The following is a 14,072-nucleotide window of genomic DNA, read 5'->3' as shown; positions in this document are numbered from 1 at the left end:
ATGCATCACTACTTTCATTCATCATTACTTCCCTTACAAGAGACTTCAAAAGCATAAGTGGCAAACATGTAATTATAGGTTTAATAACTGCTACTGTCTTTCATCAGACTTTAATAATGAGGGCATAATTATAATTACCACAGCAGTTTGTCTGTCTTTCTCAGACAGCTCATTCCTCATCCATGCAGCAGCTCTAAGAGGGATGAACATCGTAATTAACAAGGGTTCATTTTAGCCAGCAACAACACAAGCTTTTGGGGACATGTACAGTATACATATGGGGTTTGACACTAAACATACGAAACTCACTAAAATCCTATAACATTAAATAGCAAACAACTACCTTGGCCATAATTCTACCAACCAAATTCTGAAGTTCCTTATACCAAGTTTGTGTTTTATAAAGCACGGTTAAGAAAGTAGTTAGTAAAATTAGTGTACCTGATGGATTTCTGTTTCATTTGACACCCTTTTTAAATATTAGCTTTTGTGTGTGTAGAAGTAACATATTTAAACATTTCTTCCTGTTGAGCTGACAGAGCTTCTCTGGACCTCCTGCTAAGTGGGGTAATCATTAGCAATAACATAATTTACCTCCCATTGGGGCAGCATATCAATGCATTACTCTGTGTACACACACTGATTGTTTTACTATCCTACTGAGAACCTTCTACTGACATATTTATTAATGCACATAATTAATAAACCACAGTAACATCTTTTGTTTCTTTTATTTTTGTAACTTAAAAATGTCAGAGTATAAAAGAATCCTTCTGGAAACTCCTTAAAACTTCCAGATGCTCATATCTTGTTTTGATAATTTCTCCTGTCCATGAGATGTATGCTTAAACAACACATATATGGACTGTCTGTTTATCACTTGTTTCTATACATTATTTTTAAACTAACGAATGTCTATACAGTATGCAGTAACACTGTACACACTCTGAACACTGGAACATACACATTCATGCAATAATTTAATCAGACAGTCATGTGGCAGCAATGGAGTGAATCAAATCATGCATATAGGGCAAGCAGGTTCAGGTAATTTTCCCATAAAAATGGGGAAAAAAATGTATCTTTGAAAAGCTGACAGAAAGGCTACAGTAACTCATACAACTACTCTGTACAGTTGTGGAAAGCAGAAACGTAGCTCAGAATGCAAAACATGTTGAACCTTGAGGTGCATTAGTGACAAGAGCAGAAAATCATCAGAAGACCACTACAGGATTCACTTTATATCAGGAAAGAATAGAAAGCTGGGGCTGCTGTAGGCACACACTGACCAAAACCATACAACTGAAGACTAGAAAAATATAGCCTGGTCTATAGCCTGGACTTGTGTGAGTCACACAATTGGTAGGGTCAGAATTTGGCATCAATAGCATGAATCCATATCCACAACCTGCCTCATGTCAACAATCCAGGTAGGTGGAGATGGTGTAAAGGGGTGGGGAAAGTTCTTTCCCCCATTAATACAAATTAATCATTGACTGAATGCCACATCCTACTTGAGTATAGTTGCTGACCATGTGCTTCCCTTCATGGCCACAATTTACCATCTTCTATTGGCTACTTCCAACATGATAATGCACCGTGCCACAAAGCAAACACTGCCTAAAGTGTTATTTACTGGCCTTCCCAGCTGTGAAGAATGAAGAATAGTGTTGAAGAACCATGAAGAATAGTGTTAATAATAAAGTGCTCAGTGAGTGGTGTATTTAACAGTATAATCTATATTCTGGCTATACTGAGATGCATGTTTTCAACCGTGGAAATCATGAAATATGCTTGGCATTGGGTATTATCAATATTATGAACTTTAAAATGTGGTTTAAAGCTTGCCTGCAAAAATGAGAACATTTTTTTTTATTTGTTTAATAAATAATTATTAATTGTAATTTGGCTTCATTGATTTGCCAACCCAGTTTTATATTAAACACGTCTGAACCAGATCTGTGCCAAATTTGAACTTGCAGGCTTAGGGCCCAATTCAACAATATTCTTTTCTAACCTGGGCCAGTTTTAAATTTGTTTTGGCGCATATCTGTAAAACAGATCAGTTCTGGTATTAGGCTAAAAAGATACCAGGCTGGCTTTGTTATGTGGATTTTGTTCTTATCTAGTGCAGTGTACATTTGTTGTCTGGTGCTCCTTCCAAAGTTGGAAGCTTGAACCCTACGCAGAAATAAAAATGTGTAAATATTTTAGTAATTTCATACAGAAATACAGACAGTATGGAAATACCATTTCGCATTTGCTAATCGCTGTCCCTTATTCCTATATGTGCCAACAACAGATAGCAGAAATGGAAAATGAAAAATTCTATTTTTATTAAAATACATACTTAACATTGAGAAAACAAGCCACACTCCACATGAACTGTAACCTAAGCTCAAAACCAAACCAGAGAGGAGTCTGAATTTACCTATTTGAAATTTCAATTAAGAAGGCAAACTGTATAGTCAAATGCAGGACATGTTTGTAACAGTGGTTGTAAAAAAAAATCAGTCTCTGTGAGGCTGAAAAATGCAGGCTTTGGAAAAACAGAAATAAATTCTTCATGCTTCATAGGTACTAGTCAGGTTTTATGACAGACATATTTTTACCACTTGAGATTTTGAATTATCACAGCCTGAATTTTTTAAAACATGCCTGGATTTCCACAACTGTGTGAATATTCATAACAGTATGAAGATGAGAGTCCAGCTTTGCAATGAGTTTTCCACTGCCTGTTTTTGTTGACATGATTTTGAAATACATTGAAAGTATTATATTCAGATACAGTAAATTCAATTCATTTAAGCATCATTAATTTACTTTCATACTCCACACACAGGTTGAATACTTGTCTTTATTAAAATAGGAACCTCTGTCCTCATTAGCTCCTTAATCCTTAATCCACTTTTCACATCTCCTGTTTCTGCTCTCTGCCGTTCTGCTCAGCAATCCACAAGAGGATTGGGCTCTGAAAACAGCATCTATATGGCAGTGAGATTATATCAGCAGACTGCCGTGATCATTTCATAATCACTCAATAAAAATGGCATGGCTCACTGTCAAATTGGGTATTTGGGGGATTTCAGCTAAAACCAGTAAACTGAAGACAGACTTTGAGAGCACAGCTTTGACACCACATACTGCTTTGCACATAATTTCTCCATCTATCAGAAGAAAGAAATTTACTTTAGGCATTTTGCTGTAAATGTTTTGTATTTACACCCCAGTGCTCAAGGATTTCTTTAACTTTTTCTGTTTGTTCTGTGGTGGCCTGATGTCTCCTTGCAATCAGTAAGTACAGCAGGTCAGCATTGAAAAAGACAGGCCTGTTAATGCCTAGATCCCAATTGAAAAACTTTATACTACCTAGATGTATGGTCAATTCACAGTTAGACACAGTGCTGCAGAGGTGGGAGTAAGTCACATATGTGCAAGTCAAAAGTAAGTCTCAAGTCTTAACCTTCAAGTCTCAAGCAAGTCCGAGTCATTTTTTGTGAGAGTCAAGTCAAGTCAAGTCAAGTCACTGCTTTATGTCAAGCAAGTCAAGTCAAGTCGTAGCTTGAGTCAAGCAAGTCACTGGCAAGTCATACATATGTTTGATGATTTAACTAAATGTATATATTAAACAAAGTTAAATCTACAGTATTTATGGACTATGAGAGTTTTATTTGCAACAAAAAAATTATTATATGCATTTATTTTTAAAAGGTGTCCACATACAGGTGAGTTGTAAATACAATGAAAATCTAAAAATTAATAAAAATCAAAACTACAAAGAATAAGATGTAAATGGCAAACATGGCAGAAGACCATGGAAAAGTATATATAAAAAAGTACAATGGTTTCTATGCAACCAAATGGCATTTTTTGAACAGGCATTCCCTTTTAATGCGACATGAACACATCCTTAAATTAGATCCTTCCTTTTTAACAACAGAATAACAACAATCACGTCAATCAAAAAACGTAAATTATTGAATCCCACAAACCTTGAAGTGAATTAACTATTGGAGAGAGAGAGAGAGAGAGAGAGAGAGAGAGAGAGAGAGAGAGAGAGAGAGAGAGAGATGATTGGAGTGAGTGTAATATATTAATTGAAGAGATAGTTCACCTAAAAATGAAAATTCTGTTATCTTTTTCTCACCCTCATGATGTTACAAACCTGTAAAAATTTCTTTGTTTTGATGAACACACATGTAGATATTTTGAGGACTATAACCAAACCATTCACAAGCCCCATTCACTTCCATAGTGAAAAAAAAATACTATGGAAGTGAATGGGGCTCATGAATGGTTTAATTATAAACATTCCTTAAAATATCTTCCTCCGTGTTCATCAGAACAAAGAAATTTATACAGGTTTGTAACATCATGAGGGTGAGAAAATTATAAAAGAATTTTTTTATTTTTGGGTGAACTATCCCTTTAAATTGAATGTGTGCGTGTGTGTGTGAACAACTCTGAAGTTTTTTATATTTATATTTATGTTTTATATATATATATATATATATATATATATATATATATATATATATATATATATATATATATATATATATGTGCGCATCCCCATAAACGATCCATACGCTTTTCACTCAAAGCCTAACACTGAAGACCAATTATAAGAGCTATTGCAAAAAAGCTGACATTTCCACATAAACAGTGACCAACCATTTACACTACATGGCGCTTGCAAAAAAATTAATTTGATAAAAATTTGTCATTCAAATGTGAGCGATGTGGTCGCATACTGCTGTTCTTCTCTTCTCATCTTGCACAAAATCCCGGTACCTGAACTTATTATTGGGTACCTGTACTTACCTGTCCTGGTACCTGAACTTACTGAATTATTTTTGGTGTAGCGCCTTCCATGTTTTGTCACGACTGTTAAGGTTTATTAGTTAGTGCGTGCGCTCCCTCTGCTTGCCTGCTGCGTCACGTGGTTAGATTACGCTCTTGCGTGCGTTCAAAAACAGATTTAAAAACAAAATAGACAAAAAAGATAAAACAAAAACAAAAAACAAGTTATTTCGAGTCATTTAACTCAAGTCCGAGTCAAGTCTCAAGTCATGAATGTCAAGTCAAAGTCAAGTCGAGTCTTTTTTTAATATTTGTCAAGCAAGTCTCAAGTCTCAAACTTGCGACTTAAGTCCGACTCGAGTCAAGTCATATGACTCGAGTCCCCCATCGCTGCAGTGCTGTAAAAACATGCAAATAAACTTTACAGAATGTCAGACATGCCCCCCTTTCTTATACATTTTCTTGGAATACATTCAATATTGCCTTTTTACTTAACATCAAAATTGTTTGTTGTTCCAGTCCCCTGTATTCATACTCCAGTAACGTTTAGTCTCCTGACAATAGTGTTCCTGGAAATATATACCATTATTTTATCTCAAGCCTACATCTACCTTGGCCTTCTACTCTATACATAATGAATGAAGAATAAAAAGTTTCTGTGTTAAGTTCTGCCATCCCAACTATAGAGTTCACCTGTTCCCTGGGAGAACTGCTGTCCCTGAATACTATTTCATCCTGAGTTCGAACAGTTTGGTTAGGGAACACAATGACACAATATAGATGCAACTGTCTTCCCTGTATTTTACTCTTTGTAAGTATGTTTTCAGAAATGGAAAATGGAAAATTCTATTTTTATTAAAATACATACTCAACATTGGGTATGTTTTCAAATGACTACATGAATTGAAACAGAGAATTTAATCTATGGTTCATATATAAGTGAAGCAAAATGGGACAACGTTTCTGGATTTGAGATGGTAAGTGGAAAAATAAAATATAACCAGAGTGTGTGCAGCCAAGGGTGTTGTCCAGGGTAAATCCCGGAGACAACATACTCTATTCAGGTACTGATAATTGCGTCTTGCCTCAGGATGCCAGAATGTGATCAGCTATCAGACACTGCTGGTCACGTATCCATGAAACGACTGAAAGCTCTCCAGCTCTGAAGACCAAAGAAGTCAATATTTTTACACGGGGAGAAATTATTGATCCTCCTCCCTATTCCCAACATCCCCTTGTCCTCTACATCCTTTCTCCTCTTCAATCTGCTACTCTTGATGAATTAGCATGTGCTGCCGATCTATAACTGGCAAAACCTGCATTCAGCTCAAGTACAGATACAAGGAAAGAGTATCTAGAACAATGCATCTTTTCTAAACCTACTATATATGTGTGTGTTCTGTTAGACTGGAGGAATTTCACTGTGACATTATTGTGAATGGAAGATAATGAGGAAATGGTGGACATACACTGCATGACGTGTAGTTCAAATACAGATCAGGACTGACAGGTTTGGCTCTTTCAGCAGTATCCTTCTCGGGTCTCAAACATGCTGTATTCTTCTCCAGTGGCGCAGACATAACCAGAGGCGGCATCGACTGAAAGCAGCAGAGAAAGAAAAATATGCTGGAAGAATAATGGAGATTTACATGCTTGCCTGTCTAAAAGGTACAGTATTTGAATGAGTGGCATTTTTAGGATTCTCTTTGAATCATTACTCCTGGGTGAGAGAGAAAAGAAAATGGCATTTAGAAAATGCTCTCAAATGCCCTTGTAGGCAACAATTTGATGGCAGAATTTTAATAATTGCCCATACCACCATAAAACAAAAGAAATCTGTTGCTTAAGGAGGCCAACAGGAGCCCATATTATTCCTCTACCTGGCAGTCTCAAACAGTTCACAGGCAATGCCAAGCTGGCTCTCATCTTCAAAGCCAAAGGTCCACAAGCCACCTCCTAACGGGCAGGTCTCAGAAAGGGCAGCAACGGGAGCTGAAGGAAAAGACAGTGGCCCTGGCCGAAGGGTGTCTTTGTTTCCAGCTAAGCCAGCACTCTGGCTGGGTTGTGATTAAACAGAGGACCTGGTGTGAGGCCTGCAGCTGTGCCAGCTCATCTCCGGCTCCCACAGCCCCATATCCTCTGAAGCCAGTGGGCAAAGAGGGCACTGTGCTGCTGGGGGGTGAGTGCTGCCACTCTTGACTTGCAATAATGAGAAGCAACATACAACTAGTCCGTTAGAAAAAAATGGATCAAATAATGCAGCCTGAGTTGCTAAAAGGCTGCAGACCAATCAAAAACTATACACAATAATTAGTTAATTGAAATAATTTAAAATAGGTATAATTATTCATTGTTATATAATTCTTATTGAGTCCTTCTTTATTTGGAAATAACAAATTCAATCAAATTAATAAATCTACTGCTTAAGCAACTAGGGTACAATGTAGTAATTGTCTGAGTCATAGATTTATTGTGCAATGAAAAAAGTAAAATTAAACCAAGGGCTTTTGAGGTGAACTACTATTTAATATTTAATTCAGTTAATTTAAGAAGTATATTATAGCTTCCTCACACTTTCAGTGTACAATAAGACATTTATTCCAATTGTAAAAAAAATTGTAAGTCATAGCACCCTCTTATATTTGATTGAGGCAATAATAGGATTTGTATCCCAGTGCTGTTGAATTCTTTAATCTAATTACTCAGAAGGTGATTCCATTTCTATAACAACATTGCTATGACAGCCAAATCTGATTTCATGATTTTAAAAACCAATGATGTCTTCAGAGTATTTATCAGTACATGCGGAACAAAAATTAGAAAATTGTAGGTTGCAATTAGTTATAGCTGTTATGCTTACAAGCAATACACTAATGTCATGCTACTTTGTATATAGCTATTTATTGTAGTTGTAAGTGTGAAGAAAATTACTGAAATGTTTCTGAGTAAGGGGGCACGGTGGCTTAGTGATTAGCACGTTCGCCTCACACCTCCAGGGTTGGGGGTTTGATTCCCGCCTCCGCCTTGTGTGTGGAGTTTGCATGTTCTCCCTGTGCCTTCGGGGGTTTCCTCCAGGTACTCCGGTTTCCTCCCACGGTCCAAAGACATGCATGGTAGGTTGATTGGTGTAACATCTGGGGGCTGGAAAGAGACAGACCCGTAGGCAGGATAGCTTCGAATGAAAGGGGGTTTAATAAATGATGAAGACAGGTACAAAAACATGACGAGAACAGAAATAAAACAGATGACGACACTTAACATGGACTAGACACCACACCGGGTATAATGAAACTAATGATTCCGCGCTGCATTCAGCAACGCGGCTCACTTAAATACAATAAAGATAATGACAACATTAGGAACAGGTGATGAAACAGGGAGGAGCAGACGAAGGCGGGGCAGACACGTGACAACAATAGCACATGGCCAAAAGTCTGGGCTGAATCATGACAATTGGCATCTCTGGAAAAATTGTCCGTAGTGTGTGATTGCGTGAGTGAATGAGAGTGTGTGTACCCTGCAATGGGTTGGCACTCCGTCCAGGGTGTATCCTGCCTTGATGCCCGATGACGCCTAAGATAGGCACAGGCTCCCCGTGACCCGAGGTAGTTCGGATAAGCGGTAGAAAATGAGTGAGTGAGCGAGTGAGTTTCTGAGTAAAAAATTTGGAATTTAAATGAGTTAATTAATCAATTATTGAAGAGTTAATTAAGCTAATTATGTATACATTTTCAAAACCACAAAGAAGACACTAATATTAAAAAAAAAAAAAAGCTAAAATCACTTGTGAACAGCAAGTGACTACCAGGGGACAACAGTCTTCCTGTCTAGAACTGTGAGGATCATGGCTGGAGCAGTTCTTCTTGCTCCAGTTCAAATGCAGACACAGATAAAGAGAGAATTGAGAGCAGGGGTGACAGAAACCACAAGAGAAATGGTCCAAAGAGAGCTGCACTACAGCAACATTATCGACCTAGCTCACTCTCTCCAAAACCTTGAAGTTGTGAAGAAGCCCCTGCAGACCCTTCAGCATTCCCCAAGGAAATAAACTGGGGTTGGGGCATGGCAGTTATCCTGAGTTTTATGGTCCATTTGAAATACCAGACCAATCCATTGCATACTGCTGCATTATTCAGCTGATGCTCAGATTTTCTGACCCCATGGGAAAGCCCTCCGTATGGTGAGGATATGGCCATTATACTCACTACATGTCAGTAAGTTAATGAAATCCAAACTTGCCAATAAAATGGTGTGGAATTATTAGATAAGAGTAACCAGAAGTGTCATAGTGGGAGCTTTGGCAAAATCAAAATTAAACATGCTCATAATCACTTTTAGGACCTTAGAATAGCACATTGTATAAAAATTTCCATTCACCAAAGGAGATCCCTGAATAGATGTCTTCACCAAAGGGTGAATTGTGCCAGCTGGCATCAGTTATTCGCTTATCAAAATATACACATAGCCATGCCATGAAACTTTCTATCCACATCACTTTGTTCTATTAAGACCTTCTGTGCCAGGGAATAACAGGTGCAGAATGCTATATATGATGAGATTACGAGTTTAGCTCTACTTGAAAAATAAACATATTTGATACTTCATAATAATGCTTGATGATACTTGATAATTTGAAACATATTTGATACTCATGTAGAGGTGAACACTGTTCTTTTCAATGATATTTCCTTCATTTCATGTTTTAATAATAGATTGGGAACACTATCAAACATCAGTCCAAAATCTTCTATAGGTGTTCATATGGGTTGAGATTTTCATATGCTTAAAATCCCTGATGCTCTCTGATTGGGGCAGGGTCATCACTGAAGAGAGCCTCCATCAGAATGGAAATGTCCATCATCCATACATACATCAAACATCACAGGATAAAGAGCGATCAGTAGAAATACTTTGTATTGATTTGAATGGATCCTCATCTCTAAGGGGATAAGTGGATCCAAACCATGCCAGCACCCCAAGGGCATGATAAAGACATGGATTATTATTTTTTTTTGTAATTTGCACCCATCTGTAGATGGATGTGTATTGATTTACCCCTTGAAGATTGATGATTAATCTACATACTTTTTTATAAAAATATGTTTTTTGAATTCCCAAATCTTGCTGATGCTTTAACAAAAATTCCAAGCATACCTTCTTAAATTTGTATTCATGGGATCAAACATATGAATATGTTGATCACACAACATTCCACTATTGGGTAGCTGACGGCTCATTTATTATCAATGACAAATGGCTCCCCACTGATTAACAGATGGACACCAAGTTGGGATGTACATTGTAAAAGGAAACTGCCTGGATTGATGAACAAAGTCAGTGTGGGGGTGTGTATGAGTGTTTTATTGGGCCAAAACCCAGCAAGCCCTGTTTATCCTCTGCATGACTCATGTCATTGTCAAAATTATAAAGCTGTTGGCATGGTAGGTGCACAGTTTCCACCACATTGTACTGTTATTAGGTATAGCCTCAACCGTAATGGCTTTCAAAAGCATTCATTTTTCTTTTTTTTTTCTAAATAATAAATCATTTCCGCCAAACTCACAGACTGTTTCATATTTGATTAGTAAAAAAGTTGGATACTGAATATTGAGAACTTAATTAATGGTTTTAAAATTAGAGTGAATCACCATATAATCATATAACATAATTGTGGTTTTGCTCATTACAGTTATATTCTAAAAATATTTGTGAATCATTGTTGTGAAGTCAAGGAAGTATAATTGGTCTAGATTTTTTTCTTAATGCACTATTATGGCCACAAATATGTGAATACCTGACCATCAAATTCATATTTGAGCTTTTTCCAAACTGGTACCCAAACTTTTGGAAGCACTGTCTTTGTGGATGCAATGACTAGAATGCCTAGATTTTCCTCTATTGAAACCAAGGGGTCTAGCATGACAATGCCCCAACGCTTAGTAAGATCAATGAAGACATAGCTTACCAGGCTGGCAGGTTGACAAGCAACTCAAGTGGCCTGCAATGAGCCCTGACCTCAACCACATTGAATTTTGGGATGAATCCTGTCGGAAACCAGTGGCTCGATATCACTAATGTTTTTGTAGCAGAATCAACACAATTCCAGAGTATACGATAAAACCTTTCTAAAAGCGTGAAGGGTGTTACAGTAACAAAATGTGGACAAACGTCTCTTTTTATTCAATTGGATGTTTAACAACGAAATATAATTGTAATGGTTACGTATTTACATACTTTTGGCTACATAGTATTAATATACTGTATGAACACTGGGCGCAAGGTGAGAGAACTGGCACATTGCATAAACTCATTCACACACTCATTCACATTGACAGGCAATTTAGAAGAGACAAACTACACCCCTTTATGTTTTTGGACAGTGGTAGGAAACCAGAGAACCCAAAAGAAACACATACAAACACAGAGAGAAAATATGAAGCATCACACAGGCAGCAACCTCATCTCAGAATAGAACTTGCAAAACTTGGATCTGTGAGGTGGCAGTTGACTACACAAATATTGACTCCACACATCATGGTCATATTCTTATAGCCTTCTTATTAAGGCTTCTTATAAAACATACATCAATATCTATACAACTACCATTTCATGACTTGTGAATGTTATTAAATATGGTACAAAATGTAAACCATGTACTTCATCGTTACTAATTTCACTGTTTTTAATTTAATTTCTCAAACATTACATAATTAATTATTTAACTTACTGCTTTGTGACTACTGACTGTAATACTGATTTTAATTAGATTTTTTTTTTTTTCAATTCATAGTTAAAATCCATTCAATCATTAATTAGATTCAACTTTGGGCAAAAATTTCACAGAGCAAATACTGTTTGTGCCAGATGCCATTTCAACACTTCATACACTTTAAGACCCACTCCATTATTGATATTACAATGACAGAGAAAAGTGTAGAATTAACTACCAGTTAATTCTCTCAAATTCTCTCTGCAGTTATCTTAATACTTTTTGTGGTTTGTGCAGTACAGGGAGCCTTAGTGATGCACTTTATATTCATTCATTCATTTTCTACCGCTTATCCGAACTACCTCGCGTCATCGGCCATCAAGGCAGGATACACCCTGGACGGAGTGCCAACCCATCGCAGGGCAAACACACACTCTCATTCACTCACGCCATCACACACTACGGACAATTTTCCAGAGATGCCAATCAACCTACCATGCATGTCTTTGGACCGGGGAGGAAACCGAAGTACCCGGAGGAAACCCCCAAGGCACGGGGAGAACATGCAAACTCCACACACACAAGGCGAAGGCAGGAATCGAACCCCCAACCCTGGAGGTGTGAGGCGAATGTGCTAACCACTAAACCACCGTGCCCCCTGCACTTTATATTATTCCAATTAAATGAGTTTTTGAGAAGTGACAAGTTTGTGATTGATGCAGTCCTTTACAAGAATAAATATTGAATATTAATAATGGCAATGCAGAACTCTGGTAGGGTTATGTCCATTCCCAAAACTCCAATGTAATAATTGTGTTCAGTCATTGCTCTTTATATTCTATGTACAGCTTCTTTTCCAAATGAACTAGCATCAGCTAAATGAGTAATTGTAAGAGGAGAAAAAAGTAGTAGAGCCAATAATAGGGAACTAACAAAAGCTGCTCTGCAAGCAAAATCACAAGTTGTTTTTTGTGACAAAGTAAATAGCTGCTTCCAGCATAATTTTCTGAATTTCAAAGTGTTCTGTTTCTAATTGCTACCTTTAATTACCCTTAACTTTGCACTAACAAGGGCTGCTTGGATGAAGATGCTACTGCATCACTGATTAAAAAACTCTGAGTTCAAAACTCTGACTAAAAGACTTTGTAGCAAAAAAAAAAAAAAAAAAAAAAAGCATAGAGAATAAACAAAGGGAAAGAAGAGTCTGGGAGTGCAATCAGAGTTATCAAATCCCCCAGCTTTCTCTTGAACTTTATGTGTGCAGGGAAAAAAATAGTGTGAATATTTCTGATAGAGTCATATTATGTGTCAGCTTGAAGAAGACAGGGCAGAGATTAAGAGCGGAGAGTAGAGAAGACGTTCACACAAAGCACAGTGACAGCTCTGATTCCATAATTAAGCAGAGTTGAGATGGTGAGACACTTTGTCTTTCTCTCCAAAGCCCATTATGTCCCTCCAAGGTGCATCTCTATAGCCCTCATTCTGAATACAGACACAGTGATAAGAGGCGTCCACCACTTTCCCCATGCCCATACATTAAGAGATGTTTAAATTATTCATGTGCTAGAACACATGAGTTTATAAAGTCTTCTTAAAGGTGCCAGAAAGCAAACTACAGAGCTTGTTGGTTTAATTTTTCTAATAAGTAAAAGTCCTATAAAGGTCCACAATGGTCCTATCTGTATCTCTTTAGCCCTTACAAAAGCTGTATCTCTATTTTGATTTAAACCTAAAGTGGATGTAATGCTGAAGCCTAATGCATTTTCTTTTCTTTTTCTCTTTTTATTTTTTTTAAAATAAAGCAGAACCGATTGATTATTTATTTTTTATTTCTGTTTGTACCTGCCTATGGATTTACTATCATATTGTAATAATCCATCAGAAGCAGGAAGTTCTGAATCCATTTACAGAGTTTAACAGAGTTAATAGCACTCAATCCGAATCAGAAGACAATAGTGCGGTCAGAAAATAGCAGAAACAGTGAAACCAAAACAGACACTCAGCGGAGCAAACAAAACCAAAATACAATCTAATCATGGAAAATCAAACTACATATGTACCAGACTATGTATGTAAATCGGTTCCCTGAAAAGGGAACAAGATGCTGCGTCAAGGCTGACGCTATGGGAATGCTTCTTTGAGGAATTTCTGTTTGAAGCGCTGTGTGCACTCACTGCAATTTAATGGCTTGGAAAAGACCTGGTGTAGTGTCCTTTCGCTGTGGGAACATCAATACCCATGCTGCCACACACCATTTGATGACTGTGCCAGAGACCGTTAGAGAGCCGTTAGAGAGACCTGGGCCTGGACCTCACCCCAGAGTCCAAGGTCCTTCAGGGCGGACCTTGGACTCTGGGGTGAGGTCCAGGCCCAGGTTATAGAATCTGATAAAGATGTGTGAAGAGGACCAGCCTACCACAGCACAAATCTCTTTGAGGGTAACACCCCAGGCCAGGGCACTTGAAGAGACCCTAGTGGAGTAAGTTGAGTGGCATAAGTTCTCAGGGCCCTTATCATGCAAAGCAAGTGCAGTCTCCCCTTTTCTGCTGACTCATGGGAC

Source organism: Tachysurus vachellii, chromosome 20 (assembly GCF_030014155.1).
Source record: "Tachysurus vachellii isolate PV-2020 chromosome 20, HZAU_Pvac_v1, whole genome shotgun sequence".
In the NCBI taxonomy this organism is placed as follows: Eukaryota; Metazoa; Chordata; class Actinopteri; order Siluriformes; family Bagridae; genus Tachysurus; species Tachysurus vachellii.
Note: the sequence above shows the minus strand (reverse complement) of the source record.